The sequence below is a fragment of the Sturnira hondurensis genome, unplaced genomic scaffold, assembly GCF_014824575.4.
Source record: "Sturnira hondurensis isolate 20B ecotype Veracruz unplaced genomic scaffold, ASM1482457v3 Scaffold0021209, whole genome shotgun sequence".
NCBI lineage: Eukaryota > Metazoa > Chordata > Mammalia > Chiroptera > Phyllostomidae > Sturnira > Sturnira hondurensis.
Genome location: NW_028093840.1, coordinates 1,016,501 through 1,027,645, shown reverse-complemented (window position 1 = coordinate 1,027,645; position 11,145 = coordinate 1,016,501).

The window sequence follows — 11,145 nt, the reverse complement described above, 5'->3', positions numbered from 1 at the left end:
CAAAATCCTACAAATGAGCAAGATTTGTTTTCAAATAAAAATGTATACATTTTGTTTATTTAAATCTAGAAATGGCTTAACAGAGAGTTATAAAGTGTAACTGTGTATATTACTTTAAAACTACTGGAGACACTATTTCTCACCATTGCCCTATATTTATATTGTCACAAGTACCCCGTATACATCAAGGATTTAGAAGAAATACCTATGACTTACATTGAAATAAACACATATTCCACACCATATGCCAAAGCGTGTTATTTTGTCTTGGCAAAGACTGGGTACCAGCAATCAACTTACTGATTTAAATTTGACAATATATTTAATTAAAATATTTTTGGAGGCATATTTTATTATAAACACGTTTGTGTCTTGCCATTAAAATTATTCACTGTATATCATTTATGGGTAAATTTGTTGCATGAATTTAGGTGCTGAAGGAAAAGATCCCATCTGAGCTATTCTTTATTTGAAGAAAAATGAAATGTAATTTATATTCACTGTGAAAATATTTTTGTCATAAAAACCTTGATGGTGTTGACTTTAAAATATTATTTATTTCTAAAATATGAGTCATATTCCCATTTGATAAGTTCTTCAAGAAATACTTAAGATTTAAGATGGTGTACTGGAGCAGACAAATTTTAGTTTAGATATTAGAAAAAAGTAGGTTTATCCTCCAAGACATAATGAAATATATGCATATTTGCAGCACTGATTGGAGTTCCTTTATCATTTTGTATAACCTTCTTATTAACAGTAAGTTTCCACAATCATGACAACAAAATCTTCTCTGTAATTTTATGTTAGCACTTTGTTTTAGTTATCTATTATTGTGTAATAAATTAGCACAAACTTAGTGACTTAAAACAATACATATTTATTATCTCAAAGGATCTGTGGGTCAGGTGTTGGCCAGGGCTGGAGTCTGGAAGAAAGCTGTCAAAGTTCTTTCTGATCCTACTCATTTTTGTTATTTATTCAGGACTTTCTCTTCAAGCAAATTGAATAAATTTAAGAAGGCATCAAAAATTTAAAATACTTAACATGATATAAGTAAGGAAGATCATTTGATATAATGTAAGTGACTAATATTGGAATTTTTTTATTGTTGTTCAAATACAGTTGTCTCCATTCCCCCCACCACCACTCTCTCCCACCCAACCTATCCCCACCTCCCACACTGGATCCTATGCCTCTTTGGCTTTTTCAGTGGGTCCCTTACACATCTTCCTTGACGATCCTTCCCTTTCTTTCCCCTATTATCCCACTCCCCTCTGGTTATTATCAGTTTGTTCTTTATTTCAGTGTCTCTGGTTCTATTTTGCTTGCTCATTTATTTTGTTGATTAGGTTCCACTTACAGGTGAGATCATATCGTATTTGTCTTTCACCACTTGGTTTATTTCACTTAGCATAATGCTCTCCAGTTTCATCCATGCTGTTACAAAGAGTAGGAGCTCCTTCTTTCTCTCTGATGCATAGTATTCCATTATGTAAATGTACCACAGTTTTCTTGATCCACTCATTTACTGATGGGCTCTTGGGTTGCTTCCAGCATTTGGCTATTGTAAATTGTGCTGCTGTGAACATTGGGGTGCATTAATTCTTTTGAGTTGGTGTTTCAGGATTCTTAGGGTATAATTCCAGCAGTAGAATTGCCTGGTCAAAAGGAAGTTCCTTTTTTAGTTTTCTGAGGAAATTCCATGCAGCTCACCATAATCCTGTGGGTGCTTCTTTTGAGAGACTTTAGAAATGCCCTAGGATTATGGTGAGCTGCACACATAGCAACTATTTAATGGAAACAACAACAAAGCGAAGTGTAAGAAACAATGTAGAAGTGCTTATTTGTGAGGTATTGCATTGCACAACTTCAGAAATGGGTTTATGCCTCTTATACCTAAGTAAATACTTTTTTAGTTCAGGTTGACCTATTTCAGCCTAGTAAAAGGGAAAATTCATGTACAGGTTCTTCAGAAAATGCATATGCTAAAGCCACCACCTAACCTTAACACTGTTTAGGAGTATCCACTCCTAAAAGGTTAAGTAAAACTTTATTCCAGGGTTTCTATAAGAGCAGTCACCATATCTTAGTTCACTCTACCAGGTCACAGCTGTGATCTTACCAACATCTCTTTTGGGGACCTGTGTGAACTCTTCTCACTACAGGTACTCATCTTTGCAGCCCTCTGTGTGTGCACAACCTGGGATACTTTGCTGGTTGATTATGTTCTCTTCATTAAATATATGCCACTATACTTCTGAATCCAAGCATTCCCTTTCTTTCCCCAGTCTAACACACTCAAAAGAATAAAAGTAAGGAGGAACAACATTGCAAGTGGGAAGATGAAAGAAAATTTAGTAGTGATGCAGAATTACTGAGGGACAATAAACAGTCATTCAGAAAAAAATTTAAAAATGATTCAGAGTCATACAAGGTGACAGTGCAATACTGTGGGCTGATATGAACTACTGAATAATGTCTTGGCTGCCCAATACTTTCAATAGGGCCAGATGGTAGCAAAAAAGTCACCACAGCACTACAGTAATGCTCTTATCTTCTGAGATTTGGTGTGCTTCCCGATTAATCATCTGTTAAACAAAAAATTTAACTGCCATGGCTGGAAGCCTGTTTAGAAGAAAGAGTGTATCGAGCCGTGTGCTAGCCAAAAATGACCATTCCTGGGAAATAAAGTCTAAACCACCAGCATGAGGGCTAGGTAGAGAAAGCAACATACCTACCATTCTGAAGCTAACAGGCACTTTTATACATTGTATTTTGGGGAAGAAAGTTTGTAAATTGTTTTGAAAGAATTTAGCAACAGTGCAGAATGGTTCCTCTCTCCCCACATCCTCACCAGTGCTTGTTGTTTGTTGGTTTATTAATGATAGCCATTCTGACAGGTGAGAGATCATATCTAATTTTGATTATTTATTTATTTTTAATCATTTTATTGTTATTCTATTACAATTGTCCCAATTTTTCTCCTTTTGCCCTCCTCCTCTCATTCCACCCCCACTCCCACAGTCAATTCCTACACTGTTGTCCATGTCCATGGGTCATTTGTACATATTCTTTGACCACTCCCTTCTCCTTCTTTCCACCATTATCCCCTTCTCCACTCTTTTCTGTTCACTTTCAGTCTGTTGCATGTTTCCAGGCCTGTAGTTCTATTTTGTTAGTTTATTTTGTTCATTAGATTCCTCTTATAGGTGACATTATCTGGTATTTGTCTTTCATAGACTGCCTTATTTCACTTGACATACTATTCTCCAGTTCTATTCATGCTATTGCAAAATGTAGGCATTCCTTCTTTCTTTCTGCTGCATTATATTCATTGTGTAAATGTAGCACAGGTTTTTGATCCACTCATTTCTGATGGGCGCTTAGGCTCTTTCCAGCACTTGGCTATTGTAAATACTGCTGCTGTAATCATTGGAGTACACGGATTTTTTTGAACTGATGTTTCAGGATTCTTAGGATATAATCTCAGCAGTGGGATTGCTGAGTCAAAGGGTAGTTTCTACTGAGGAAATTCCATACTGTTTTCCACAGTGGCTGTGCCTGTCTGCATTCCCACCAACAGTGCACTAGGGTTCCCTTTTCTCCACAGCTTCTCCAGCACTTGTTTTTTGACTTGTTTATGATGGCTATTCTCACTAGTGTGAAGTGATATCTCATTATGGTTTTAACTGGTATCTGATAGCTAGCAATGCTGAGCATCCTTTCACAAGTCTCTGGGTCCTCTGTATGTCTTCCTTAGTATAGTGTCTGTTCTGGTTCTTTGCCTATTTTGTGATTGGATTGTTTGTCTTCCTGGACTGAAATTGTGTGAGTTCTTTATGAATTTTGGAAATCAAACGCTTATCTGAGGTATCATTTGCAAATATATTTTTCATACAGTTGTTTCCCTTTTCATTTAACTGCTGTGTTCCTTAGCCATGCAGAAGCCTTTTATTTTGATGAGATCCCATTCGTTTATTCTTTTCTTTATGTCCCTTGCTCTAGGGGACCTATAGGTGAAAATATTGCTGCGTGGAATATCTGAGATTTTCCTGTCTGTTTTCTCTTCTAGGACTTAGCAATTCATAATGTCATTTAAAGAATTGAATTAAAAATCAAAGTATAAAAATGTATTTCTGAGCGATACAAAATCACATCCTTACTAAGATGTAAGAGGAATTTCCTCCAGCATGAAACATATACTGTGTGTGTGCTTGTATGTATGTATCCATACCAACATCTTTAAAATAGTTTATATGTGATGTCATGTAGGACATGTAACAGATGAGTGTGGAATGAGCTCACTAATCAAAAGTAGAAACTAACTTGACAGTGTCAGAAAAAGGGTTTCCATTTTCTACACTGTTAAAAGATAAACTGAGGCATATGGAAAATTTTAATTTATTTGAGCAAAAATTACTTTGAGTTGGGTAGTGCCAAACTAGATGTAGTTAGGAGTGTTACACCAACAGGAGCTAGAGGAAAGACTTTTTTAGAGAAAAGGCAGGGGTAATCAACCAAATAATTTGACTGGCTATAACTTAAGCAGGTGCATTTTTCTGGAAAGCCTGGTGGCTACTTGTGATCTGGCACTTAGGTTTTGAGTTCTCAAGCTTGAAGCATGACAAGTTTAGAGTTTTATTTGCTTAGGAGGCTACAAGGCATTAAAGCCACCACAATCTAATGGCCTCTGTATTTAATTAACTTAACACTTCTCATTTTAGGGGGTTAAATTTTCCTGTTCATGATTCTCTGATAGTAAATTTAGTGTAGAGAGACTATCAACAAGTAAGTTACTCTGAGGAGAGAAAAATAAATGTTCGCATCCTGAGCAAGGATTTCTCTATATTTTTCTCAAGAAAGCTGTGAAGAATACACTATCTTCTCTAGGATATTAATCCAGAGCTATTACCATAGTATGCTGTGACAGTTTTACAATTAAATCATCAGGTTGAATTTTTTATCTTGAGGAATAATATATCTTTTTTAATTGACATATAACATTGTGTAAATATGAGGTGAAAAACATGGTGATTTGATGCAGTTATTTATGGCAATATAGCATGAGCTGACAAACACATCCATTAATCATATAATTACTAACACTTTTTTGTGGTGAGAATATTTAAGATCTAATTTCTTGCAGCTTTGAAGTATATGACAGTATTGCTAAGTATAAAGACAATACTGTGTATTATGTCTCCTGAATCTATTCATCATCTAACTATAAGTCTGTATCCTTTGATCAATATCTTGTTAATTTCTGCCACCCTCCTCTGCCCTCCCCAGCCCTGGGTAACTACCATTCCATTCTCTGTTTCTGAGTTTTGTTTTTGTTAGTTCCCGCACGTAAGTGATATTGTATAGTGTTTGTCTTTCTTTGACTTCTCTCACTTAGTACAGTGCCCTCATTGACCATCCATGTGTGGCAAAAGGTAGGATATCCTTCTTTAGTGTGGCTGGATAATATTTCATTGTATATAAATATAAATCATCTTTAATTCATTTTTCATCAATGGACATTTAAGTTGTTTACATATTTTGGCTGTTGTTTATAATGTTTTAATTAGCATAGAATATCCGGTTATCCTGTTTGCATTACCTTTGGATATATACCCAGAATCGTTGCTGGATCATATTGTATTTCAATATATAATTTTCTGAGGAAAGTTTATACTGTTTTCCATAGTAGCTGTTCCAATTTACATTATTAGAAAGAGTGCACAGAAACTCCTTTTCCTCCATATCCTCTCCCACATTTGTTATCTCAAGTCTTTTTGATGATAACTTTTTAAACAGATTATGGTGACATTTCATTGATATTTTAACACCATTGTCAAATATTAGTTGACCATATATATAAGTAATATTTTACTGGGTTCTCCATTCTGTTCCATTCATCTATGCATCTATTTTATGTCAGTGCCATACTGTTTTGATTGCCAAAGTTTTGTAGTGTATATTTAATCATGAAATGTGATCCCTCCAGCTTTCTTTCTCTTCCTCAGGGTTCTTTTTGTTATTTGGGATTTTTTCAGTTATGTAAATTTCTAGAATTATATTTATATTTATATGAAAATGTCATTGGAATTTTGATAAGACATACCTTGATTCTATAGATGACTTTGGTGAGCACAGACATTTCCACAATATGAATTCTGGAAACCCATGACCATGGAGCACTTGTGTCTTCTTCAGTGTTTTTTCATCAACATCTTGTAGTTGACATTAAGCAGATTGATTGTTTTTCTAATTAAATTTATTCCTAATGATTTTATTGTGTTTGGTACTACTGTGAATTCAAAGGTTTTAAATTTTATTTTTCAAACATTTTGCACTTAGTCTATTGAAACAATTGATGTTATATCTAGCAATTTTACTGAATTTGAAGATTTGTTCCAACAGTTTTTGGTTGAGTCTTTACAATTTACAAAGTCTGACCAGAATGTACCCAAACATGTAATATGAAAAATAGAGGCATTTATTGAAGAAGATAAAATACTATACATAGGACAAGGATGCCTCAGTCCCCTTCAATATAGGCAACTTGGGAGCTTAAAGAGTTCTCCCAATCACCATCAGTTGCCACATTGGCATTAATTCTCATTTAAATGTTAGGTATAATTCACCAGAGAAACTATTTAATCCTGTGTTGGGAGTTTATTATTTTTATTATTTATTCAATCCCCTTACTACTACCATCTTCAAATTTTCTATGACTTCAATACTCAGTCCTGGTAAGTTGTATAGTTCTGAAAATTTATCCACTTTTTATAGGTTATCCAATATGTTGGCACATAATTGTTCATAATATTTTCTGATGATTCTATATATTTCTGTATTATTAGCTGTAATGTATTATCACTCATTCCTGATTTTATTTATTTAAGTCTTTTGTTTTTCTTTGTTAGTCTAACTAAAAGTCTCACAATTTTATCTTCTTTTATTTTTATTTTTTATTTTTTTATTTAATTCCTGTTCAAGTACAGTTTTCTGTCTTATATTCCCAGCCCTGCCTGGCCTCTGCCCAGTGCTCCCCATCTCCCTCCCATTTCCACCCCATACCCTTAGTTATTGTCCATGTGTCCTTTACACTTGTTCATGTGAGTCCATCCCCTTTTCCCCTATGATTCTCTCCCCTATCCCCTCTGGACCCTGTCAGCATGTTCCATATTTGAGTGTCATTGGTCATATTTTCCTTGCTTGTTTGTTTTGTTGTTTAGATTCCTGTTAAAGGTGAGATCATATGGTATTTGTCTTTCACCACCTGGCTTATTTCGCTCAGCATAAAGCTTTCCAGTTCCATCCATGATGTTGTGAAGGGTGGGAGCTCCTTCTTCCTTTCTGCAGCATAGAATTCCATTGTGTAAATGTACCATAGCTTTTTGATCCAGTCACTTACAGATGGGCATCTAGGTTGCTATCAACTCTTGGCTATTGTAAATTGTGCTGCTATGAACATCAGGGTGCATAGGTTCTTTTGGATTGGTGTTTCATGGTTCTTAGGATATACTCCTAATAGTGGAATTGCTGGGTCAAAAGACCCATTCATTTTTAGTTTTCTTAGGAATTTCCATACTGCTTTCCATAGTGGTTGTACTAGTCTGCAATCCCACCCACAGTGAACTAGAGTCCCCTTATCCCCACAACCTCTCCAACACTTGTTGTTTCTTTCTTTGTTTATGATAGCCATTCTGACTGGTGTTAAGTGGTATCTCGTTGTGGTTTTAATTTGCATCTCTCTGATAGCTAGTGATATGGAGCATCTTTTCATGTGTCTCTGGATCCTCTGTATGTCCTCCTTGGAGAAATGTCTGTTCAAGTCCCTTGCCCATTTTTTAATTGGGTTGCTCATCTTCTTTGAGTGGAGACGAGTGAGTTCTTTGCATATGTTGGAGATTAAACCTTTGTCTGAGGTATCATTGGCAAATATGTTTTCCCAAGCTGTTGCTTCTCTTTTTATCTTGATACTGTTTTCCTTAGCCTTTTAATTTTGATGAGATCCCATTTGTTTATTCTTTCCTTTATATTCCTTGCTCAAGGGGACATATCAGTAAAAATCTTGCTGCATGGAATATATGAGATTTTCCTGCCAATGTTCTCTTCTAGGGTTTTAATGGTTTCACGGCTTATATTTAAGTCTTTTATCCACCTTGAATTTATTTTGGTGTATGGTGTAAGTTGGTGCTCAATTTTCCTTTTTTTTTTTTTTTTTGCATGTAGCTGTCCAGTTCTCCCAACACCATTTGTTGAAAAGGCTGTCTTTACTCCATTTTATGTTATTGCCCACTTTGTTGAATATTAATTGACTGTAGAGAGTTGGGATTATTTCTGGGCTCTCTGTTCTATTCCATTGGTCTATGTGCCTGTTTTTATGCCAGTACTAGGCATAAAAGATTATGATTACAGTGGCCTTGTAATACAGTTTGATATCAGGTATTGTGATCCCTCCTACTTTCTTCTTCTTTCTCAACATTGCAGCTGCTATTTGGGGTCTTTTATGGTTCCATATAAATTTTTGAAGTGTTTGTTCTATGTCTGTGAAATATGCAATTGATACTTTAATAGGTATTGCATTGAATATGTAAATTGCTTTAGGTAGTATGGACATTTTGATGATGTTAATTATTCCAATCTATGAACACAGTATATGTTTCCATTTTTTTGTGTCTTCCTTCAATTCTGTCTTCAGTGTTGTGTAGTTTTCTGCATACAGGTCTTTTATCTCCTTGGTTAGATTTATTCCCAGGTATTTTATTTTTGTTTTTGCTATATCAAATGGATTTTTTTTTTATTTCTGCTTCTGCTGTTTCATTGTTGGTATACAAAAATGCCTTTGATTTCTCAATATTGACTTTGTATCCTGCTGTTTTGCCAACTTCATTTATTAGTTTGAGTAGTTTTTTGGTAAAGGCTATAGGATTTTCCATGTACACTGTCATGTCATCTGCAAACAATGCCAGTTTTGTTTGCTCCTTTCCGATTTGGATGCCTTTTATTCCCTTTTCTTGTCTGAACACTGTGGCTAGAACTTCCAATACTATATTGAATAGAAGTGGTGAAAGTGGGCAACCTTTTCTTATTCCTGATCTTAGTGGAAAAGATTTTAGTTTTTGCCCCTTGAGTATATTGTTCACTGTGCATCTTTCATATATGGCCTTTATTATATTGACGAATGCTCCCTCTATTCCCATTATTCTGATTACCTTTACCATAAAAGGGTGTTTTACCTTATCAAAAGCTTTTTCCACATCTATTGATATGATCATGTGGTTTTTGTCTTTGCTTTTTTTAATGTGGTGTATTACATTTACTGATTTGTGAATATTGAACCATCCTTGCATCCCTGGGATGAATCCCAATTGGTCATGGTGTATGATCTTTTTGATGTATTGTTGGATGATATTTGCTAATATTTTATTGAGGATTTTAGCCTCTATGTTCATCAGCAATATTGGCCTGGAGTTTTCTTTCTTTGTTGTGTCTCTATCTGGTTTTGGAATTAGGGTGATGCTGACTTCATAAAAGGAGTAGGGGAGTTTTCCCTCCTTTTGGATTTTTTGGAATAGTCTGTGAAGAATAGGGCTTAGTTCTTCCTTAAAAACTTTGTAGGATTCGCCTGTGAAACCATCTTGTCCAGAGCTTTTGTGTGATGGGAGTTTTTCGATTACTTCTTCAATTTCATTTGCTGTTATTGGCCTGTTTAGGTTTTCTGCTTCTTTTTCATTGAGCTTTGGAAGATTCTATTTTTCTAGAAATTTGTCCATTTCACCTACATTTTCAAATTTCTTGGCATACAGCTCTGCATAGTAATTTCTTACAATCCTTTCTATTTCTCTGGTATCAGTTGTAATCTCTCCTCTTTCATTTCTGATTGTGTTTATTTGGGTCCTCTCTCTTCTTTTCTTGATGAGCCTACTTAAAAGTTTGTCTATTTTGTTTATCTTTTCAAAAAACCAACTTCTGGATTCATTGATTCTTAGAATTGTGCTTTTAGTCTCTATGTCATTTAATTCTGCTCTGATCTTGGTTATTTCCTTCCTTCTACTTGCTCTGGGCTGTCTTTGTTGTTGTTCCCTCGAGTTCTTGCAGGCGTTGTGTTAGGTTGTTTGTTTGAAATGTTTCTATCTACTTTAGGTAAGTCTGTATTGCTATGAACTTCCCTCTCAGGACTGCCTTCACCATGTCCCATAAGTTTTGGGTTGTTGTGAGTTCATTTTCATTTGTTTCCAGAAGCTTTTTGATTTTTTTCCTAATTTCAATCTTGACCCATTCATTGTTTAATAGCATACCATTTAGTCTCCATGCTTTTGGGTGTTTTGGTTTTTTTCCTGTGGGGCTGCTTTCCAACTTTAGTCCCTTGTGATCAGAGAAAATGCTGGGTATGATTTCTGTTTACTGAATTTGTTGAGATTCGTTTTGTGTCCTATCATATGGTCTATCTTTGAAAATGTTACAGGTGCATTTGAAAAGAATGTGTATTTAGTAGCTTCTTTGGGATTTAGGGCTCCATATATATCAATTAGGTCCATTTCATTTAGGGTGTCATTTAATGCTGCAATATCTTTGTTGATATTTTGTTTGGAAGATTTGTCCATTTTAGACACTGTGGTGTTAAAATCCCCTACTATACTTGTGTTGCTGTAGATATCTTTCTTGAGGTCCTCTAGCATTTTCTTTATATATTTGGTGCTCCTATGTTTGGTGCATATATATTTACTATGTTAATGTCTTCTTGGTGGATTCTTCCCTTGAGTATTATGAGGTGACCTTCTGGGTCTCTCTTTATGACCCTTCTTTTGAAGTCTATTTTGTCTGATATGAGAATTGCTACCCCGGCTTGTTTTCTTGTCCATTTGCTTGGAAAATTTGTTTCCATCCTTTCACTTTTAGTCTGTGGTGATCTTTTGACCTGAGGTAGGTCTCTTGTAGGCAGCATATGTGTGGGTCATGCTTTCTTATCCATTCAGCTATTCTATGTCTTTTAATTGGTGCATTTAATCCACTCACATTTAAGGTTATTATTGAAAGGTACTTATTCATTGCCATTTGTGTACCTGTGTTCCTCTCTATCTCTCTCTTTTCCTTCCTTTCCTTAAAGCAGCCCTTTTAGTAATTCTTTTAGAGCTGGTTTGGTGGAGG